At 44.5% G+C, this 12,918-nt stretch overlaps 1 long non-coding RNA gene across 1 annotated transcript in view; it reads right to left on the bottom strand.

Moving 5' to 3' along the window:
- The window catches only part of LOC147696895 (uncharacterized), a 46,089-nt gene that overhangs the window by 11,652 nt on the left and 21,519 nt on the right, over window positions 1-12,918 (bottom strand). The window contains exon 2 of the long non-coding RNA XR_015299122.1: window positions 7,060-7,196. This is a non-coding gene — a long non-coding RNA (uncharacterized LOC147696895). The remainder of the gene's footprint in view (window positions 1-7,059; window positions 7,197-12,918) is intronic.

Here is a 12,918-nt window from a genome sequence, read left to right as displayed (position 1 = left end):
TTCCAGCGATATTCACGCATTGAACCGGTATCGCCGGATATTTTATCGCATTTGAGATAAACGCATGTTATCTCTGCGATAAAATCCGGCGATGCGTGGCGATAAAAAAATAATCGCTAAGCTCATTTAGCGATAATTATCGCTATTTGTTGCTAATATGCCCCAAGGTTTATTCTGTAGGAAGCGGGCTTTTTCTGGTAGTGCCAATGTAAGGGCACACCAGGCAAAAAGTACAGATGACCCTTATTGGTTTACAGGGCTTAAATTAATAAAAAAGTGCTCTATTTGCCGTACTGTGGTCGAGCAGCTGAGGCTTATCAGAGGGTATTGTTAAGCATTTGTTATACACACATGGTCAATAAATGAGACGCACACTCCAAAAGCAACTTGAGACCAATTAAAAAAATATATATATATTTATATATAATTTTAGACACCAAGATTATCGGAATCCGGTAAGTACTTTAGACATAGATTTTTACTGGCAAAGACAGTAGAAAATCACAGTTGTCAGATTTGAGGCATGAGCCTCGAACGAGGTAATCTTATCCTATGGGAGAAAAAGTCATGCACTGCATAGGTATACTTGCAAAAGACTGTAGAAGGTATCCTTAGGGCCCAGGGTCCAAGAAACCACCATCAGTTCGGGTTGCACTGCCCTAGGATGCCTGGGTGCAGAGGTGCTTGTATTGTAGCCACAAGCACTACGCGGTAAAATTTTAAAGGGTCCAGTCACTAAACAGAGTCTGAAAGCAAGGACTTGAGGACAAGTCTGGCAGAACCCAAAGGGGGGTAAGGAGGGCTCGGCTCTTGAGGGTCCCTTAAGCACAGGGGCGCGGTTGGTTTCTGTGAATCTGGGCTGACAGAGGTGTTTTGGCCAGTGGGTCGCTGCGGTTAGAGCTCTCACTTGGCTTTGATAACCTCGAGACGGCGAGAAAACAGGACAGCAGGTGCACTCTCAATGTTGGCCGTAGTGATCCTGAAGTCCCTTGCGGCAGGTTGACTCTGGCATGTGGGGTGTTTGGACTAGAAACGTAACAGTCCTTGGTTGTGGCAAATGCTCCGGTACCCAGGGTATTGGTGCTGGGTGACTCCTGGAGGGCCTGTTGTCTCCAAACTTGGCAGAGACTTGGAGGCTGGAATAGGTCAGTCAGCCAGCACACTAGAAGCTTGGTAGGTTTAAGGGGTACCACTAAGTTGCCCTCTGGGTGCATAGTATAATAAATTCGAAACTGGCATCAGTTTTTATTTATTAAGAAGAGGTTTTTGATACCAAACACCATCATTTTCATGAAACCATGTAGCTGGGTAACTCATACTAGTGCCCAGTACATATGCTTATGATGGCTTCCTGATCACTTGCAATGTCATGGCAAAGGAACTAGACATCACAGGGGCATATCTGCTTATGCAGAAATGTCCTCACATATAATATAATGCACCCTGCCACAAGGCTCTAAGGCCTGCTGAAGGGGTGACTTACATATAGTATATTCAGCATGCATGGGCATGGCACACAGGGAGTGTGCCATGTCGTGTTTTCAACCATGGTTTGCAGTATTCATGCATCCTGCAATGGCAGGCTGCATGCAGTTTTTGAGTGGGTCCCTTTGGGTAGCACAATATGTGCTGCAGCCGATAGGGACCCTCTTTAGTACCAATGTCCTGGGTACCAGAGGTACAATTTACTAGGGACTTACAGGGGTGCTAAAGTCCTTGCTAATTGGGTTACAATTAGACATTTGACCTGTTTAAGGGAAAGAGCACTGACACTGGGGGCCTGGGTTAGCCGGGACCCAGTGCCAGTAACGACCGGCATTTCTCACGGGTGAGGGGGGCGGCGCAAGGGGTCTGGGGAGGGGATTCGTGGGGGTGTCGCAGGGAGATAAAAAACTACATTAAATTAAACTCACCTTTCCGATGCTCTGGGTCCTGTGTCTTCTCAGCTCCTGCTCTCCTGCCTCCAACAGGAGCCGGCAGCCAGGCTCCCTCCCCTAAGACAATCACAATGCTGCAAGCAGCATTGTGATTGGTCGGAACGAAGCCCAGCCAGGGGCTTATGGGGGTGGCCATGTTTCCATGCAGGCTTCATTTGCCCAATACTCTCGCAATCACCCCTGCCCTCCCACCTGCACCCAACAATCAGTGAAGCACATGTATTACAAATAAGTACTCATGCCCTGACTGCGATCTTATCGACCACCCCCTTGTACAGTCTTTAAACGAGTTGAACCCTACTAAGTGACACTATCTAAGCCCTCATGGTCAGCCACAATCTTAATCTTTGCCATTTCCCCAACAACAAACTTGAGATGCTTTGGAAAACCCCTTCTCTTTTATTAACATTCTCCTTCAAGCTGTGTTGATACCTCTCCACACGTTCCCAGGCCTTGGCAACATCCACTGCTTCCTCCTTACCATTCCTCTAAGCCTCCATGGAACCAGGCTTCCTTCTCCCTAGCATTCCAAAAAGGGATAAACCAGTAACTGCATTAGGTGTAGTCCTATGCAATAGAAGGGTAGCCTGCAAAGCAACCACACACTGTTTTCTCACCCCCTACAACTTCAAAAAAGATCTTGCACCGTTTCATTCTTGTATTCGGAAAAAGCATGCTGCTGACCCACTCCACACACAACCTTTGCAGAGGTGTAAGTTTAAGGGGGCCGCTGCAATGTACACGGGAGCCCCCGCTCCGGATTTTATCCGGAGCACTCCGACATGAGTACTGTGTTGAGGGGGCCAATGCAGCTGGGGGGCCCCCATGCCGCAGGGGATGCTGGGACCTGTGTTATGCCCCTGAACCTTTGCACTGTTTTACAATAATTGTCTAGAGGGTTCAACTCTGGTGGCACAGCTCTTTCCAAACTTTGTGTAAAACTCGGTCAACCAAAGAAAAGATAAAACATGATCCTTCGACTGAGGAGCTTCTGCTTCCAGAATCACTTGAAGGTAGTTCTGTTTGGGCCAAATAACATCCTTGTATATTTCATACCCCAGAAAATCTGCATTGTCACATAGAAACTTACAGTTGGGTTATCTCAGTGTCATTCCTTTTCGTCTCTAATACACTCAAAACAGCATACAAATTATTTTCATGATGCTTTCCAAAATCCAGTATGTCATCTTAGAAAAGCCCCCAAACCAGTCACCACTTTGAGCATCTCCTTCATTTTACACTGAAAAACTGACACTGCACTCACTAAGCCAAACTGCATTGTAAGAGATTTAACATGCGCGCAGGTGTAACAAATACAGTAAGCCATTTTGATTCTTCATTTAACTCCCCTTGATGGTATGCACTTTTGAGTGGAAAATAATGTTGCTCGCGCATGTGTCAACACAATCTCATGGCTGTTAGGAAATGGGTGCCTATCTATCAGATCTCCTCATTCAAACTGTGTAAATCTATGCATAAACACAACACCCAATATCACTTAGCGCTATATTTTGATCACTACCAGGGAAACCCAGGGTGACGATTATAAGCTCAACGATTCTCTTTGCTACCGAGTCATGTAACATTTAACTCAGTTGTTCCCTATATGCTAGGGGAGCACTCTAGACCCTATGCTTGAAAGGAATTACATTGTCCTTCAAAATAATGTTATATCTAAGCTCAACAACCTTTCCTGAACCTTCCTGAAAACCTTGCAAATTTCCATAACACTGAAACAAACCATTCGCCATAAACAACCAACTATGGAGAATACAGGTGGAGAGGAGTTTGGGTCCCAAAAATACCCATATCTGTTTGTTTGGCCAATTCAGGATAGTGTCACCTTTAACCACCACATGCCATTTTACACAAATCTTCCTGCTCACAAACTCCCAGATCAGCCCAAAAATAACCATGCAAATCTATTTTGTGCAAGGTATACCCACAGGGCTGAACGTCAGGAGGTGTCGACTTTATTCGCAAAGTTAGTAGCATCAAAGACTTTCGAATAATGCTGATTTTGAAATTCCCACCAAATGATATAAACTGCCCCATTTGAAACAAGTCATTGGGGTTTCCTTCTGTATTCCCTTTGGCTCACTGTACTTCTTATAACAATTGTACAAGATGTTCTTCATAGCGCTGATGTCCACGCTAGCCTCGGTTTTCCTAGTACATTGACCTCTTATTTCCTGCAAAAAAATTCTCGTAATCATCAGTTCCCTTAGTATTATTTATAGTGTCACTCGGACATCTCAGTGCCGACCCATAACCTCTGTTGAACTTTCTTGCTCTTTGTCTTCATCATCACCTGATCTCCCAACACCTCAGAGTTTTGAATTCACATGACAGCGCTAGAGTTCTCAATGCTGAACTGTAGTCTTCAATGGATTCATTCTCCCTGTATACCCATGAATACAACTTAAAACTCTCCTAAACAAGGTTGTCTCAAATTACATTGGCATATTAAAAACACATGAAGATTTCCCACATTTTTTAGAGGTGGTAACATTTGTGGTACTTTGGACCAACCCCACTTTATCGGGAGCTGTTGGCTCTGAGAAGAACATTCATCCCCTTCCAGAACCTCCACATCTCCCATCATTCTAATTCCATTGGAAAGTCCTGAGGTACTTGGAGTATGAAGGGAGGAGTCACTATACTGGCCATTCAGAATTTTATAAAAATCCAAAGGCTTTCAATGAGAAAAATTGGATCAGTACAGAAATGTAACTCAAAGCAAAACAAGAAAGAAGAAAAGAGCACATACGTACTGAAAAAGACAAAGTGTAAAACAACATTCTAGTAAGGTGAAAATGTCAGTTAAAATATACCATTTTAAATAAAAAAAAACACTGAAACTCACCAGTTATAGTTCTCTCGAATAACTATAACTCATGCCCAAAAGGAACTCTGAACTGGGGTGGTGTGGAGTGCAAAAAAAACGATGGATTTAGGCCCAGATCTCTGTACTGGGGTGAATGTATGACATTGTTCTGCATTCTGTCCATCAACTGTGGTTTATGATTAGTTAAAGGGCACTGTGCCTTGACCAACACATCACCTCTTCCAAATTGCCGTAATAAGCAAAGCAGGACACAAAACACTGCCCCAGACCCTGAACCAGGTGATGGGAACCACCAGGGTCGCACTGGCAGACACATCTCCCTACAGATAGCAGATCCACTGTATACTAGAGGACTGCGCCTGTGCTCCCCATTTCATCGCCAAACGTGTGAAAGAAATCTGCTTCCAACATTGAGTAGAAGAACCAGACTCTACAGTAGCTACTCACAAGTGCCAACCACTCCTAACTGTTCCAACATTAGCACCACCATTCTAGAAACCAAACACCCCAACATTCTATACAAAGAAACGGAAAGAAAACTTGAAGATACAGAAAATATCAGTGAAGAGCAAACAATCTTGAATTCGCCTTACACCAAGATGATTATTCAATCAGATATGTAGCCCCTCCTTTTTAAAGATTTTTACAGGTAGCTCAGAAAGATGGGAACAATGCAGTTGATGACATGCAGGGTGGCGGGAGACAGCAACCGCTGACTACAACTGAATGTCCACAAGTTAATATTTGTGCCCATATGTTGATGCTATTCGAACTTGTAAATATGTCTCATTAATGTAAAGCCTTTATTATTATTAATGTGTGTCGGGTTGAGACATGTTTTTGTAAAACTTTATTGTTGTGGGAGCTGCTGGAATCTCACCATTATAACAAACATTGGCAAAAACCAAAAATATGTTTTTGGTCTCAAAAAGCACACATTGCCACAATAGTTCCTGGCACTGAGCAACACTTGTTTGTGTGCTGATATGCTCCTTAAGAAAAAGCAGAATGCTGTCACTCACTGTGAAGCCAGCCGAAAGAGAATTTTAATAAAAAACATAAGGTCTTGTTCAAAATAAGACCTAATTAGGGGCCCAATTCTTAAAGAAAGTCACAAAGGTGCACCCATGGAATATGTCCTCACATTTATGCAGATTTATGGCTTTCATGAATTCACAAGAATTTACAGAAGTAGACCAGGAAATCTTACTCCTAGAAAATATTTGTGAACTGCAAATTAATACGAGCAAATATGCATGTGTAGATTTGCCCATGCAAAAATATGTTGAGCGTTTACAAATTCACTTCCCCTCCAACCACTTTTTCCCCAACCCTGGAAGAAAATGTACTCCTGCCCTTATCAGGAGTAAATTTCCAACATTTGTCAGTATGGGACTAAATTTGAGAAGAGCTGGTGAAAACCCTTAAATCATGTAAGATGGGTTTGCACAGTTTCAAAAGAGCATTCCAACCCTGGAACTATTGCTTTCCTCTACCTCCAGCGTCCGTTTGTAGATCTGTGGTAAGGTGGCAAAATAAGGGAAGTGCTAGTATTCAAACCCTACTATAGTAGGAGCCTAGCATAATCAGAGAGGCTATTATCAGAGCTCTTATATAATGAGATTGTTGCCATCATTTGTTGCAGCACTAATATGGCACCAAAGGGACAAGTGGATTTTCTTAAAGGAGAAGTAGATTTATGTTGCATCCTGTCCCATGGACAAGTAGATATTTTAATAAATTCCACACCACTGCGTACCCTCCACTCTGTGGTGTTTCATACACCTCGGGGACCCCAGCGTGAGTAACACATCTTACATGTACTGAAGCACTCTCAATCATAATTGGATGGAATAGGTTTTTCAGTTATGGCACAAATGTACGAAGGAAAGTCAATAGGCAGTCTCCTCATGGTGGTCATGAAAAAAGGTCTGCACCCCACTAGGGTTCATGTAGAAGACCTGCACACCACTAATATAATCAGAAGGCACAGACCATTATTGGTGTCATGGCCTAGTTACAGGGGCATTGACTGCCACATTAAAAGGAGTACCGCACTGCCGGAAACTTTCGAACTTACAGGTTCCATCAGTATTCAAGTCTTTGTTGGGGAACTGGTTTATAATGTGTACAGAAAACCATACAAGAGGCTCAGTGTCATCAGCTAGCATTATTTTTCAGTGTTCTTACAAACCTATAGCAAACTTTGGTGACAGTGAGTTTTGTGGCAGAAGGATTTATTTCTTTTTAGTGGCTTACTGTACTAAAATTTACCTTTAAAGAGGCGCATCAAATCCATGGTAAGACTTATGTTCGTGGGCTGGAGCCAGACCTAGACATGTAGAGTAAAATGATGAACAGGAACAACACAAAAGCAAGCAGGCCAACCCAGAAGGAAATCACGATGGAATCTGTTGAAGGAACGTAATAATGTATTACATGAGTACAATCAAATACTACGAACCAAATTTAGAAAATGTGCACAATACTTTTTTTAAACCAATGTTTAGGAAGAGCCAATTAATTTTAAGAATAAATCATCATGTCCGCTAAATGAATTTAAAATTAGTTCATCTTTCCTAACATCAAAGGACAATATTTGAATGGTTTTGCCTTTTTTTAAATAAAACTTTTATGGTGTATTTTAACAAACATACATTGTTGAGTACATATATATACACATATATATATATATTCACTAAACAAAACACAGGTTTCAGCTACGTTATGGTTAGTAGGACACTTCACTCGTACAAAACCAGAGAAATTCGGCCGTTCTAGTTAGTTGAGCTAACTATAACTTGCGCCCCCGCAATGCACTGCTTATGACGTCACATAACACATCACTATGACATGGTCAGTGACCTCACTGATGACATCTCAAATTGCATCACTGATGACATCATCCAGTGACTGTGTTTCTGAAAAGTTTCAGTATGTTTTATATATACGAGTCCAACAAAATGTCCCTTGCAAAATGTCCCTTGCAGTTAGCTGGTGCCGGCGGCAGGCTCGGGACCAAACCCGCACTTAATTATTGAGCAAACCTTTTGAAATTTTTTTCGCCGCACTCTCTCTGGAGGTTGGGCTGGGAGGAAAGATGGCACCTGCCACACCTGCACAGACGATGGAGAATCCCGGAGCAAGGGGGGGCCTTTGCCAATACTGCATGTTTGCCTCTAAAGAGGTGCTGTGCCCAACCCCTACAACCCACTGGGCACAGAAATCTGCCCTAGGCAGCAGAGGTTGAGTGCTTAGCTTGGTCTTTGGCCAGGCAATGTGTCCATCTAGACGTAGCCCACTGGCTGCAGGAGGCCTTCGGCTTTGCACAGGAGCAGTGGCTAACTGGGTCTGTCCTACGGGCCAGGATCTGCACTGAGCCACTATGTGAACACTACCTGTACATCAAGCCTTCGGCCATGTGCATCTCTCCCATATGTTCCCATTAATCTCCAAAATTGCAAGTCCACAAAACCATTACCTTGGGCCGCACACAGTGGTAACAGAGTGTAGAATTTGGTTTTTGGTCTCATCCTGTTCCTTACCAACTTTGGTCAATGCTTTTGTCATCTGTATATCAACAGTGATGTCATGTGTGAGATGATGATGAGCAGTGCATGGAAGGGATATGAGCCGCAATGAGCTATAGTTTGCGCAGCTTACTGTAACTTGGAATTTTCATTTTTTTAGGTCTTGCATTGTATCTATAATGCCACTTTAAATTCAGTTTTTTTTTACTGGAATTTCTAAGGTTTTTATGTTCATTTTGTATGAACAGAGGAAATCATAACTTATCTTTAACGAAATAATTGTTTTCTTTAACAACACACTCATAATAGCCTCATTCCATTCACAGCATCTTTGCCAGCCCTTCAGCCATGCACACCAACCTCAAGGTGCAGGGCTTAGTCTATGGCCTATGGCCATGCAAGTCACAAGCCATACACAGTGGCCTGTAGGCTCAGGTTTTGGAAACAGGGCCTGTACGCAATCCCCTTCTTACCCAAGTCAGCTGCACACAGCCTTTAACCTACACATAAGCTTAGTGACCATGGCCCCCCACAGAACAGCTGCATATGGACCTTGGCCAAGTACATTTCTGACCCAGTGCCTTCAACTGTCATATCCAACCAACCTATATGTGGCATTTTGATGCCCACCGGGCTTTGGGTGTGAGTCCTAGTCACTTCTGTCAGTGCCCCGACAGCACCCAATGCAGATGTGCACAGCCTTCAACTGTGCATAGCACGTTCTGGGCATAGGACCTGCACCTTGGCCTCATACCACCCAACAAGATGTTCATATCCACAGTCCAACACAAACAGCTGGGCCCTGCGTCCAACTCCTATCCAAAATGGATTTTCCTACTCTTGCTTTTATGATTAGTGCTAAGGCTAACTTTCAACAGTTTATTTTTCCTCCCTCATTTTGTGTATTCCAATAGTTTGTGGTGAGGACCCTGACCCGATAGAATAGCATGCAGCAAGTAGGTATTTGTCAGGGTTACCATGGTATGCTCAGAGAAGAGAGAACCTCAGTTATCCCAACCTAATAGCCTCAAGGGACTAGCCCTCCTTAAGGATCTCTATACAAGCCTATTAATAGTGTTTGGAGAACGCTGTCACACTTGGTGGAACTGCCTACTAACTTTCTCATGTACATGAAGTTCAGAGGATTTCCTATTTGCAAACATTTAAAAAAAAAAATAACAATTATTATGTGTATCACTTATAATAATGACCATCACTGGAACATATGTGCATGGCATATGCTTTAAGAACTATTGTTACAACTGATATGGATGCTGCCCACAGAGGACAACCTTATCCCTCCACTTCTTTTTCCTTCCTTGTTCCCCTGCCCACAGAAGGGTGTTCCATGGCTGTTGAATATAGGCAGAGGACCCTGTTCTGCCTTCTTGGCGTAAGAAGTTCTTCCTTCACAAATTATTTTCTGAAGAGGCAAATGTTGCCCTAGTTGCTTAAAGTTTAAGCATTTGTTAATGTACTGACTGAATAGCTGTGCGATACTACCTGCCAGAACCCTTTCTAGAGTTACAGAACATACAAGGACTAAGTCACAACCAGCACTTTTGAGGAAGTTTACTACTTTCCGGTATTCACAACCCCCACTTGGTAAGTCCAGCACTACACATGGTCAACGACTAATACTGCTGCACCCTCTCCTAAATTATAATGGAGATTAGGAACTTAAAATAAAACCCCAGTAGAAAACAATGTTAAATTAAATTATTTAAAAATAGTTTTAAAATATAAATAAATACTCATTAATGTTATAAAAATACTACATATTTATTTTTTAATTACTTCACTGAGAGAACCCCACAACATGAGAACAAAGAGGAGGAAAGCTTTCAAAACTGACACTTATTAGCTTTTTAGGAGCAGCACCTCTGAGAAGCAAAAAGGGCAGGCCCTGTCCAAAGACAAACCTCATACTTAAGATGAGACTGCTGCCTCCAAACTCTCCCCACTCTCCATCTAATGTGAGCTCCACGAAGGAACACGTTGTAGTAATATCCCAGGACTTACCTTGTGACCTAGGAAACTGATTAATACATCAACTTTACAATAAATATCGCATATATTATATTGATCTACTGAAAGAACACAAACGACTAACATGCTAATTCAATCAGTGCATCTGACACAAATTTTAGAAGGAAATAAGTGATGGGTACCCATTTTAGTAAAAAGCCTTGTATTGTGGCCACATCATTTCCATTACAAGGCAAGTGAAATAGCATTTCAAAAACAGTGCAATTGGGGCAGTGTTTTCTGACAGATGAAACAAATATAAATAACGTAAATAAATAACGAGCTGGCATAAATCTCAGCAATACAGATAATGAAATGCTCTTATTTAATTCATTCACTATTCAGTCTCAGTGTGCAATTGTCGAGGTTTCAACCCTGGTACAACAAATCAGTGGGTTGCATCAGGACATAAACTGCCACCTGGCTCTGTCCTAAATGGAAAAAAGAGGTAATAGAGTCCCCAATAATATATTATCTAACCCTTAACAGGTGTTTGGTAAGTGTGGGACTTGGCCCTTTTCCCAGAAATTTTTCGCTTTTTTGCCCCCCTAATTTAGGATGTCCCCCCCATTGTAATAAAAGGGTATAGGTCTTGTGTAGTGGAGATGCCCTGTGTAATGTTAAACCAATGTTAAGGTGCAGGTGCCCTCTTCCCCTAACATGGCTGCCGCTGACCCCTGCTACTGCAGCGCGGTCTTTGTGGAGGCACTCTAGTGGCCAGGAGCTGGCTGAAACCCTCAAACAATGTATCTATACCAGCCTGCCATAGTTAGAATGGTGGAACCTCCTGGAACCTTCTGGAACAGGTGAGGTGACACCAACTGCCACTGCCAACTGTCAACTGGCGCTATTTAAGGAAAGGGAAGGAAACTTTCCTGGCAGATTGAGGGAACACAGACCTGGGGGAGAACCTACGCAGGAGTTTTAGACAGTGGGGCCTAGTCAGGGACCTATTATACTGGGAGTGATAGGGCTTAGGTGTTGCCTTCGAAGTGTTGAGGAATCCTGAACTTACCCCCTGATCTGGCCCGGCGGGAGGGGAACCCAGAGTCCACCTGAGGTGACCGGTTGAGAAGATTTGATATCAGCCGTCAACTCAAACCCCCCTTCAAGGAACCAAGAAACTGGTATTTACAAGGGGGCACGAAACCTGAAGCGCCAAGAAGAAACTTTTCTTCTCACAGGACTATTAAGGGATCAACCAGGTATTGGTGCTGAGTCACCTCCCCTGCGCTCCCTGATGCCATCTGGGACACCTGTGCTGGTCTGCCACTGTTGTGTGGCCTGTCCTGTCTAATCTGCTGACCTGCTTCGAACTAAAATAAGCTGCCTGCTGGCTAAGCGCCCAATTCCCTAGCGCTAGCACCCTGGACTACCTGTCCTGCCAGTGCTGCCTGAACTGCCTTACTCATGGGAAGGGCCCCTGCGAAGCGCTGTACCTGAGAAGCGCTATTGCTTTAACTATCCCTGATTGCCCAGCGCTGTCATCTGAGGATCTGTGATTATCAGGAGCGCTATTGAGAAGCCTGGGAGCCTGCTGTTATTGCCCCTGAATAACGCTGTTATTTGCTGACCTGCTGCGACTCCAGAGCCCCTTGGTCGTGCTTCTAAGCGCTGGGTGTCCCTGAACGCTAATCCAGCCCAGCGCTCCTCTGCCCAACTAGGCGCTGCGAAGACCAAGTGCTGTGGGTGACCTGGAAGCCGCTATTGCATATGTGAAGCACCGCCCGACCTACCGCTACAGCGCAGGAGCCCTCGGGACTCTCCTCACTGTCATTTGCCCCTTAGGTGGCCCTCGGTGCCTGGAGAGGGCCGCCGCCGTGTTGCTGTGTGCCGTGATCACCGCCGCATTCCAGCCCAAGAAGAAAGAGTCTCCTCGTCGGCCCCGGTGCCCTTGGAGGGCCTCCACATTGAAGAGAAAGCCCGCATGAGGCCTTGAAGCCTCGTTCCCGCCTCACGTGACAGGTGCGCTCGGCCACGATCTTTACAGGCTGCACCCCCGCCTATTTCCGCGACGCTATTGGCCTGGGCTGAAGCGGCCTTACTGCATGCCCCGCCATTTGGGTCCGGAAACAGCCGATGAACGTCGCCGGAGGGCCCCGGAAGAAGCCCGGGCTCTCCCTACACCAGAACCGGCGCAAGGGTTCCTCGAGGAGCCGAAGAAGAGAGGTAAACCCCTAGGGAGGAGGGCGGGAGGCCGGTGAAGGCCGCAAGTTCGCCCCTCCCCAGGTGAAAAGTTGTAGTTGGGCCCCGTTGGCCCTCATTGACCCTTTCAGGCACTGAGATGGGGCCAGGGCCCTATTTACACACAAAAGGCCCCGGAGTTGGGCCAGGATAAGTGAAAGCCCATTAGGGACAGTTGGGCGCTGAGTTAACCCCTGGCTAGGGGTCCGTTAATGAAATGTCTTAAATGTTCACTTTGGCCTGGTTTAGTCGGCCCTAGAAGTGAAGTGGTCGCTCTTACCTACCAAAATAAGTATTTATAACCGATGAAAGGGTTATTCCTAAGTAAGGAACTGCTTTATTTGCATAAGCCAAGTTTCATTCCGGCCTAATGAGATATTGCCGGGTCTTT

Source organism: Lissotriton vulgaris, chromosome 8, assembly GCF_964263255.1.
Source record: "Lissotriton vulgaris chromosome 8, aLisVul1.2, whole genome shotgun sequence".
Taxonomy (NCBI): domain Eukaryota; kingdom Metazoa; phylum Chordata; class Amphibia; order Caudata; family Salamandridae; genus Lissotriton; species Lissotriton vulgaris.
This window is presented reverse-complemented; position numbering and strand designations above follow the sequence as displayed.